We start from the raw sequence: 9,318 nt of genomic DNA, 5'->3' as shown, positions 1-9,318 counted from the left end.
AGGTATCCCCACTATCAAAAACTTATCTACGGGATTTACATGACTGCGAAGAAGGTGGCCCATTATTTCCAAGACCACTCGGTGTCTGTCGTTTCTGATGCTCCATTGTCGGAAATTCTCCACAATCGAGATGCGTCAGGCCGAGTGGCAAAGTGGGCGATGGAGATGTTGTACTGTGATATCAAGTTCGGGGCCAAGAAAGCTATTAAGTCTCAAGCTCTGGCTGACTTCATAGCAGAATGGGTAGAACAACAGCAACCGACCCACATCTACTCGGCCCATTGGACAATGTTCTTCGATGGGTCCAAGATGTTGAATGGCTCCGGTGCTGGCGTTGTGATCATATCGCCAAAGGGTGACAAGCTCAAGTACGTGCTACAGATACACTTCGATTCCTCCAACAACGAGGCAGAGTATGAAGCTCTCCTCTACGGGTTGCGTATGGCCATCTCACTCGGCGTCCGTCGCCTGATGGTCTACGGCAATTCGGATTTGGTGGTCAATCAAGTGATGAAAGAGTGGGACGTCAGGAACCCCACCATGACTACATACTGCAATGCAGTGAGGAAGCTTGAGAAGAAGTTTGAAGGTCTAGAACTTCACCATGTTCCGAGACTGAAGAACCAAGCAGCGGATGAGTTGGCAAAACTCGGATCCACTCGGAGACCAGTCCCGAGTGACGTCTGCCTCGAGCACCTCCACCTTCCCTCAGTCAAAGAAGATCCTTTTATAGAGGAACTAGTACAACCAAAGAGTTCAACAGATCCGACTGAAGTCGATGTACCTGCTGTGGTTGATCTGGTCATGGAGATTCTTGCTGTCGTCCCCGATTGGACTGTGCCGATCATTGCATATATCCTGAGGCAGGAACTACCAGAAGATGAAGTCCAGGCCAGGCAGATAGTCCGCAGGTCGAAGTCGTTCACTGTCATTGATGGCCAATTGTACAAAGAAAGTATCTCAGGCGTTCTTCAAGGATGCATCTCCCCAGAGGAGGGGCAGCTGATTCTGGAGGATATTCACTCGGGGACCTGCGGTCATCACGCTTCTTCGAGAGCGATCGTCTGTGTTGAAGACATGGTTTCTTCTTCGAGGCATTCAGGGCTGGTTTCTTCTGGCTACAGGCTAACGAGAGGGCTAAAGACATGGTTGACCGATGTGAGGGCTGCCAGTTCTACTCCAATAAGTCCCACGAGCCGACGTCTATGTTGAAGACGACCCCTCTTGTGTGGCCGTTTGCAGTGTGGGGATTAGATACAGTCGGTCCATTCAAGACAGGCCAAGGTGGATACACACATCTGTTGGTGGTAGTCGACAAGTTCACGAAATGGATCGAAGCCAAGCCCATCAAGAAGCTCGACGCCTCAACAGCCGTCAAGTTTGTCAGGGACATCATCTTCAGATTCGGTGTACCTCACAGCATAATCACGGACAACGGGACAAACTTTGATTCAGACAGATTCAAAGGTTTCTGTACACGCCAAGGTATCCGAGTGGACTTTGCTTCCGTGGCGCACCCGCAGTCCAATGGATAAGCAGAGCGGGCGAACGGACTTATTTTGCAAGGTTTGAAGCTCCGACTCCTGCGAGAGATAGGACATGCCGCTGGCGCTTGGGTTACCGAGCTACCTTCAGTGCTTTGGGGACTTCGCACAACCCCGAACAGATCTACCCGGCGATCACCGTTCTTCCTCGTTTATGGAGCAGAAGCGGTCCTTCCGAGTGACTTGCTTCACAATGCGCCACGAGTCGAACTCTTCTCCGAAGCTGAAGCAGAACAAGCAAGGCAAGACGGAGTGGATCTTCTAGAGGAGGAGCACGAGATAGCACTGACTCGCTCAACCATTTATCAACAAGATCTGCAGCGTTTCCACGCACGACACGTCAGGAGTCGTACATTCCAAGCAGGCGACCTGGTGCTCCGAGTAGATCTGCAAAGACCTCACAAGTTGGCTCCTTCCTGGGAAGGACCCTTCATCATCTCCAAGGTGCTGAACAATGGGGCATACAGACTCTACAACGTCGACACAGAGACAGACGAGCCGCGGGCATGGAACGGAGATCTCCTGAAGCGCTTCTACACGTGACCGTCGACTGAAGCAATGTAAAGAACAAGTATTGGTGAAATAATATAAAGCAGATTGAGTTTTTTGCAGGTTCAAAGTTCTTCCGCGGTCGCAGACTCCGGTCTCAAAAAAAAACTTAGCTGAGATCCAGAATCGCCTAAGTTTTAACCTTCTCCGAGTCTGCACTTCACGTCACACTCGAGGGCTTAGCTGCGATCCAGAACCGCCTAAGTATTAACCTTCTCCGAGTGTGCACTTCACGTCATACTCGGGGGCTTAGCTGCGATCCAGAATCGCCTAAGTATTAACTTTCTCCGAGTGTGCACCTAACGTCACACTCGGGGACTTAGCTGCAATCCAGAATCGCCTAAGTATTAACCTTCTCCGAGTGTGCACTTCACGTCACACTCGGGGGCTTAGCTGCGATCCAGAATCGCCTAAGTATTAACACTCTCCGAGTGTGCACTTAACATCACACTCGGGGACTTAGCTGCGATCCAGAATCGCCTAAGTATTAACGTTCTCCGAGTGTGCACTAAACGTCACACTCGGGGACTTAGCTGCGATCTAGAATCGCCTAAGTATTAACCTTCTCCGAGTGTGCACTTCACGTCACACTCGGGGACTTAGCTGCGATCCAGAATCGCCTAAGTATTAACCTTCTCTGAGTGTGCACTTCACGTCACACTCGGGGGCTTAGCTGCGATCCAGAATCGCCTAAGTATTAACCTTCTCCGAGTGTGCACTTAACGTCACACTCGAGGGCTCAGGTGCGATCCAGAATCGCCTAGGTATTAACTTTCTCCGAGTGTGCACTTAGCGTCACACTCGGGGACTTAGCTGCGACCCAGAATCGCCTAAGTATTAACCTTCTCCGAGTGTGCACTTCACGTCACACTCGGGGGGCTTAGCTGCGATCCAGAATCGCCTAAGTATTAACCTTCTCCGAGTTTGCACTTAACGTCACACTCGGGGGCTCAGCTGCGATCCAGAATCGCCTAAGTATTAACTTTCTCCGAGTGTGCACTTCCCGTCACACTCGGGGACTTAGTTGCGATCCAGAATCACCTAAGTATCAACCTTCTCCGAGGGTGCACTTAACGTCACACTCGGAGACTTAGCTGCGGTCCAGAATCGCCTAAGTATTAACTTTCTCCGAGCGTGCACTTAACGTCACACTCGGGGACTTAGCTGCGATCTAGAAATACAACTCAGATCCAATCGGAAATTCCACGGACCCTCAATGAGGCTCATGCAGATGTCAAGGCAACTGACATGTTCCGAATGTTTGCCTTTGGCTTCACCAAGAAACACCAAACAAAAACTCGAGTCAAAATTGCAATAGAAGAGCAAAAGATTCGATTCAAAGTTCAACCAAAGATAGTGGCTCGGTGTGGATCAAGCTTACCCACACCGAAACAAGAATGTGACAGCCAACAGCAGTGGCCAAAGTTTCTTACAGATCAACACTCGGCATACCGAGGATAAAAGTGTTCTTATGCGTCATCTGGATTAACAACAGGACTAGAGGGCTCTACGAACGTGTCCAGATCAATACCGTCGGCGATGCGGGTGGCACTTTCAAGGAAGGTTTCCATGAAGTCTTCGAATCGAAGTTTCTTCGTGTTGGCGACCTTCAACGTCTTCAGTTTCTCCTCGCGCACCTCCTTGCAATGGACTCGGACCAGGGACAGAGCAACATCTGCACCACAACGAGCTGCAGATTTCTTCCACGACTGCACTCGGTTCGGAATCTCCTCCAGTCGGGTCATCAGGTTCTCCATCTCCTGCCGCGACTCATCTTCTGGCCAAAGCTCCTTGTCGATTCGGCCGACGACTTCTCTCAGTCGACCGATGAAAGGACCAACTTTGCCCACACGGATGTGCGCACGGAGCAGATCCCGATTGGCGTCCTCACCGAGTGGAACGTTCTCGAGAATCGACCGCTCCACATCAGCTGCTTCAGCTTCAGCATCAAAGCAAAAATCTGCGACAACAGGACAAGCAAACAATAAGCGCCGAGTGTGACGCGCATAACACAAGCACTCGGAAAAAGCAGGACTTACCAGCCAGACGCGTCATCATCTGCCGAGCCCAGTCACTGACGTATTTCTCCTATGCTCTGCACCATTTGTTCAGCACGTCCATTTGTCCCATCAGAGCAGTCCTTTGTTTCCACATCTTTTCAACTTCCTCAGTCAACACCTTATTCGGTTCATGAGCCTGCTCCAATGACTTCTCTCGTCCCGCCAGAGCATCCTTCATGCCAGCCATCGCAAGCAGCGCCGCATCAAGCTCACCAGCTAACTGATTCTTCTCCGCCCTGAGAGTCTCATAGGTTGTTCCCATTTCACAAGTTTTCTGCCAGCAAACACCAAGGGACAATCAGAAAATTCAACAATAAAAGTCTAAGTTCTTCAGACCCCTGCCGACGCAAGTAGTCGACAGCGGTCTCGGGGACTACACCCAGTGGGTTCACTAAGAGTGACCCCACTGGTACGCAACTCAAGCAGGCCCGCCCTATTGAGATGCATGTTACCACCTACACCTATGAGGCCAATACTACCTGACCTGAGTACAAATTACTCTCAGGGACTCTTACAGTAAGTGCACTCCGAGTGCCACAACTGCTCGCAGTCGGTCATATTATTTACAGATCTGATCAAAGCAAAGACAATATGTATAAAGACAACTGCCGGTGCAAGCACTCGACAGAAGTCTCGGGGACTACACCCACTGGGTTCACTCAGAGTGAACCCATTGCAAACAACAGATGCTATCCAAAAACACCCAGTGGGTTACAAGAGAAAAGTAAATACTTACTAGCCCGCTTACTCAGATATCATCCCGCAGCTCCAAGCTCCACTGATACAAGGATGCGACGGAGTCGTAGGCCCTCTTGGCTTCTCCAGCCATCAGCTCCGCCTGCACCATGGCTCCCTTGGCCGCTCCCACCTGCTCCTCCGGGAGACGCTGGATGTTGAACTCGACATTCGACGATCCTGGCATCGTCGAAAGCTCCTGAGGCATCCCAAGGTCCGCTCCGGTCGGCTCTTCAACCACTAGCGTCGGTTCAGTGGGCGGCAGCGCCTCAGTCGGCAGCACGTCGGCGGCGAGAGTAGCAACAGGCGGAGCAGCCTCAAGAACAGGCTCCGCGGCTTGTTCAGCTCTCCCTTGATCACCCTCGTCCACGCAAATCGCCCCTGATAGACCGAACGGCGCAAGATCTCAGAAAAAGAAAGAGGCAGAACCTACGATAGAATTCGAGACGCGATAGGATAAAACACTCGAAGTCACTACAACGCACCTGGCTGGGACGAGACGACGTTGTCCGTGTCCATGGGGTCATCCTCCTGGCGTGCCGGAGAGGTGGCAGAAGTAGCGACTCTGTCGAGTGAAATCCATTCGACCAATGAACAGGAATTCACTCGGATATCAGAAGAAATTAGAAGATCGATACACTTATATGGAGGTGACGGGGACAACAACCCTCATCCACGGCAGAGCCTTCCGAGGTTTGGACCCACTCGGTTTGGCCGCCTTGGAAGACTGACCCGCAGGCTCAGCGGCAGCATCCCTGGCCCTATTGGTGCTCCGAGCACTCGGGACCACCGGGGCAGTGGGCGGAGCACTCGAAGATGCTGGAGGGACCGAGGGAACGGCAGACTCGTGTCGGCGCTTGGTCCAATGCTCTGATTGCGGAGGCGGCGAGTCCTGCTCTTCGTCTTCCTCCTCTTCCCCGCTAGTCTCTTCCTCCGACTCCCCGCTGTCGGAGACATACTCAGCGCTCTCCACGCTGCCTTCCTGGCTGCCTTCCTCCTCCTCGACCGAGTTCCCATTCGAGACGGGAGAAAACCAGTTGGTCCACTCCTGCACAAAATTCAGTCGGCAACATCATACGTCACAGAGAGATTCAAGCAAACGATAAGATTAAGACAGTTAGGCTTCACTCGCCGAGATCCTTTGGGATTCTCGCAGGGGCCTGTGATCTGGAGCACCCACGAGGTCACCTTCTCCTCAGTCACGCCCACAACGTTGGTCCGAGTGGAATCCTCGGGCCCCGTATAATGTCACATGGCGTGGTCGCGAGCCTGCAGGGGTTGGATACGCCGACCGAGGAAGACCTCCAGCAAGTCTATGCCAGTGACCCCCCTCCTGACGACATCTACGAGTGCTTCGACCAGAGGCTGGATGTTGTTCTTCTCCGCCCTCGTGAGCGCGAGCTGCTTGGGTGGGGCGGGTCGATCTAAGCTAAAGGGAGGCAGCCCTGTCGAAGCATTCGGACAGGCGATATCCTGGCAGTAGAACCATGTTGACTGCCAGTTCCTGACCGACTCACTTAGCTGGAGGGCAGGATAACTACTCCGGCTCTTTTCCTGGAAACCTAAGCCCCCGCAGAGCTGGAGAAGATGTGTTTTATCATCCGACTGGCTGAGTCGTTTGATGGTTTGGATCTAGCAGAAAATATGTGCTTGAACAGCCCCCAATGGGGAGGACAGCCAATGAAACACTCGCACAGAACTATAAAAGCAGAGAGATGAGCAATGGCGTTCGGGGGAAAGTGGTCAAGTTGTGCCCCGAAGTGATTCATGATGTCCTTGAAGAAAGGATGCGGGGGCAAGGAGAAACCTCGATAGACGTGCCTGAGCAGCAAGACGCGCTCCCCCTCCCGGGGCGCCGGCTCGACCTCGTTCTCCACCAGCAACCTCCAAGACTTGTGCACGATCATCCCGTGCTCAACCAGCTGCAGCAGATCCCCCTCCGTCACCGTGGAGGGGAGGAAGTCGCCTTGAATCCACCCCACCGGCAGCGGCCGCTGCCGCCGCTGAGCAGGAGCCGCCGCCTTCCCCTTCTTCTTCCTCGCCTCCATCTTGCTGGTCTGACCCTTGGTCATGGCGGAAACTGCGAACCCGCGGGAGGAAGGAGGAGGGAGGAGTGTAGAGGCGCTGGAGCTGGCGAGAGAGACGGAGCAGGCGAAGGCAAGAGATTCGGCGAGCGTAACGAAGAACCCTCGCCGCCGAGATTTAAGTAGGGTTCCGACTGGGTCGCTGGCAGGTGGGCCCGTAACCTTATCCCCCGACTCACCGCGGCGATATTAGTGGAGAGGTTGAAGGCGTGAGAATCAAGGCGTCAGGCGCTACTCGAGCGCGATGGCGTCATCCCCGCCGAGCGCGCGGAACCCGAAATTTGAGATCCCGGAAAATCCACCGCTGTCAGTTGACCGGCCGCGTCAAAAGATGCCGCAGAAGCACTCGGCTTCCGACAGTCTGTTTCGCGAGTACTTCCACTCGGATCGCTGGTCAGAAGAGATAAAATGGATTGAGGCAAGCAACGCCCAAGCCAAGCCTGCTCGAGTCGGATCCAAACTTCAAACATCGCTTCGTCGTTCCAACCCCAGTCCATTCGGGGACTAATGATGGGGTTATAGTCCTAGGGTAGGGTCATAGGCCTACCCAAGGACTACCGCTCACAAAGGACAAGGCCCTTAGTCGACTCCGACTGAATTAAGGACTCCCCATCGTCCAGTCGGTAACAGGTCCTCAGTTGTCCAGTCGGAGACTAGCATTCGGAGGATATCAAGCTAACCGACTGGCTACCACTCCGTACATCTTAACCTCCCTGGAGGGAAACGGTCGTACGTTTCCAGGTGCATTTATTAGCATTTAGGGGATATGTTACCTGTAACGTATGCATTCAATCGCCACTACTCCACCCCTGTACCGGAACCGTTGTGGAGGGTAGCACACTCTTTATAAGCCACCCTCCCCCGCTGGTAGAGGGGTTAGCAACTCATTGTATTCCATATTTCCACTCGACAACAAGCTCCCTGAGCACTGAGACGTAGGGCTGTTACCTCCACTATAGAGGGGCCTGAACTCATACAACCTCGCCGTAGCTAAGGCTCTGCCCATCCTTTTCGTACCCTACACATCTACTGTCAGGCTTATACCCACGACAGTACCTGAACCACTCCGTGATGAGTGGGAATTGAGAGCAAGAAATTGGTTCCTTGCGCATGGTGGGTCGTACGACAAAAAAATAGGGGACCTCATCTGCAATGACGGTCTTAGGATACCCAGGGAGAATTGCAGATAGAGATAAAGATTTGCTCACACTGGTCCTCGGCAATGATGAACATGGAGGACGAACGCGAGGCTTCGATCCTCCTTACCCGTGGTGGCTTGGGTTTGCCAGAGACCAAGACACTTACAGAAGCCGAGAGAGAGCAAAGAAGCGGCAGCAGGATGAGGAGAATGACATGTTTGTTGAGGAACGTCGCATAGGAAACAAAAAATTTCCTACGCGCACGAAGACCTATCATGGTGATGTCCATCTACGAGAGGGGATGTGTGATCTACGGACCCTTGTAGACCGTACAGCAGAAGCGTTAGTGAACACGGTTGATGTAGTGGAATGTCCTCACGTCCCTCGATCCGCCCCGCGAACCGTCCCGTGATCAGTCCCACAATCTAGTGCCGAACGGACGGCACCTCCGCGTTCAGCACACGTACAGCTCGACGATGATCTCGGCCTTGTTGATCCAGCAAGAGAGACGGAGAGGTAGAAGAGTTCTCTGGTAGCTTGATGGCGCTCCGAAGGTTGGTGATGATCTCGTCTCAACAGGGCTCCGCCTGAGCTCCGCAGAAACGCGATCTAGAGGTAAAACCGTGGAGATATGTGGTCGGGCTGCCGTGGCAAAGTTGTGTCAAATCAGCCCTAAAACCTCCGTATATATAGGGGGAAGAGGGGGAGCCTTGCCTTGTGGTCCAAGGACCCCTAAGGGCTTCGGCCGAGCCAAGGGGGGTAGCCCTCCCCTTGCAAACCGAGTCCAACTAGGTTTGGAAGGAGGAGTCCTTCCCCCTTTTCCCACCTCCTCCTTTTTTTTCTTTTCTCTTTGATTTTTCTTCCTATGGCGCATAGGGCTCTTTTGGGATGTCCCACCAGCCCACTAAGGGCTGGTGCGCCACCCCCAATGCATGTGGGCTTCCCCGGGGTGGGTTGCCCCCCCCCCCCCCCCCCGGTGAACTCCCGGAACCCATTCGTCGTTCCCGGTACATTCCCGGTAACTCCAAAAACCTTCTGGTAATCAAATGAGGTCATCCTATATATCAATCTTCGTTTCCGGACCATTCCGGAAACCCTCGTGACGTCCGTGATCTCATCCGGGACTGCAAACAACATTCGGTAACCAACCATATAACTCAAATACGCATAAAACAACGTCGAACCTTAAGTGTGCAGACCCTGCGGG

The sequence above is a fragment of the Hordeum vulgare genome, chromosome 6H, assembly GCF_904849725.1.
Source record: "Hordeum vulgare subsp. vulgare chromosome 6H, MorexV3_pseudomolecules_assembly, whole genome shotgun sequence".
In the NCBI taxonomy this organism is placed as follows: Eukaryota; Viridiplantae; Streptophyta; class Magnoliopsida; order Poales; family Poaceae; genus Hordeum; species Hordeum vulgare.
This window is presented reverse-complemented; position numbering follows the sequence as displayed.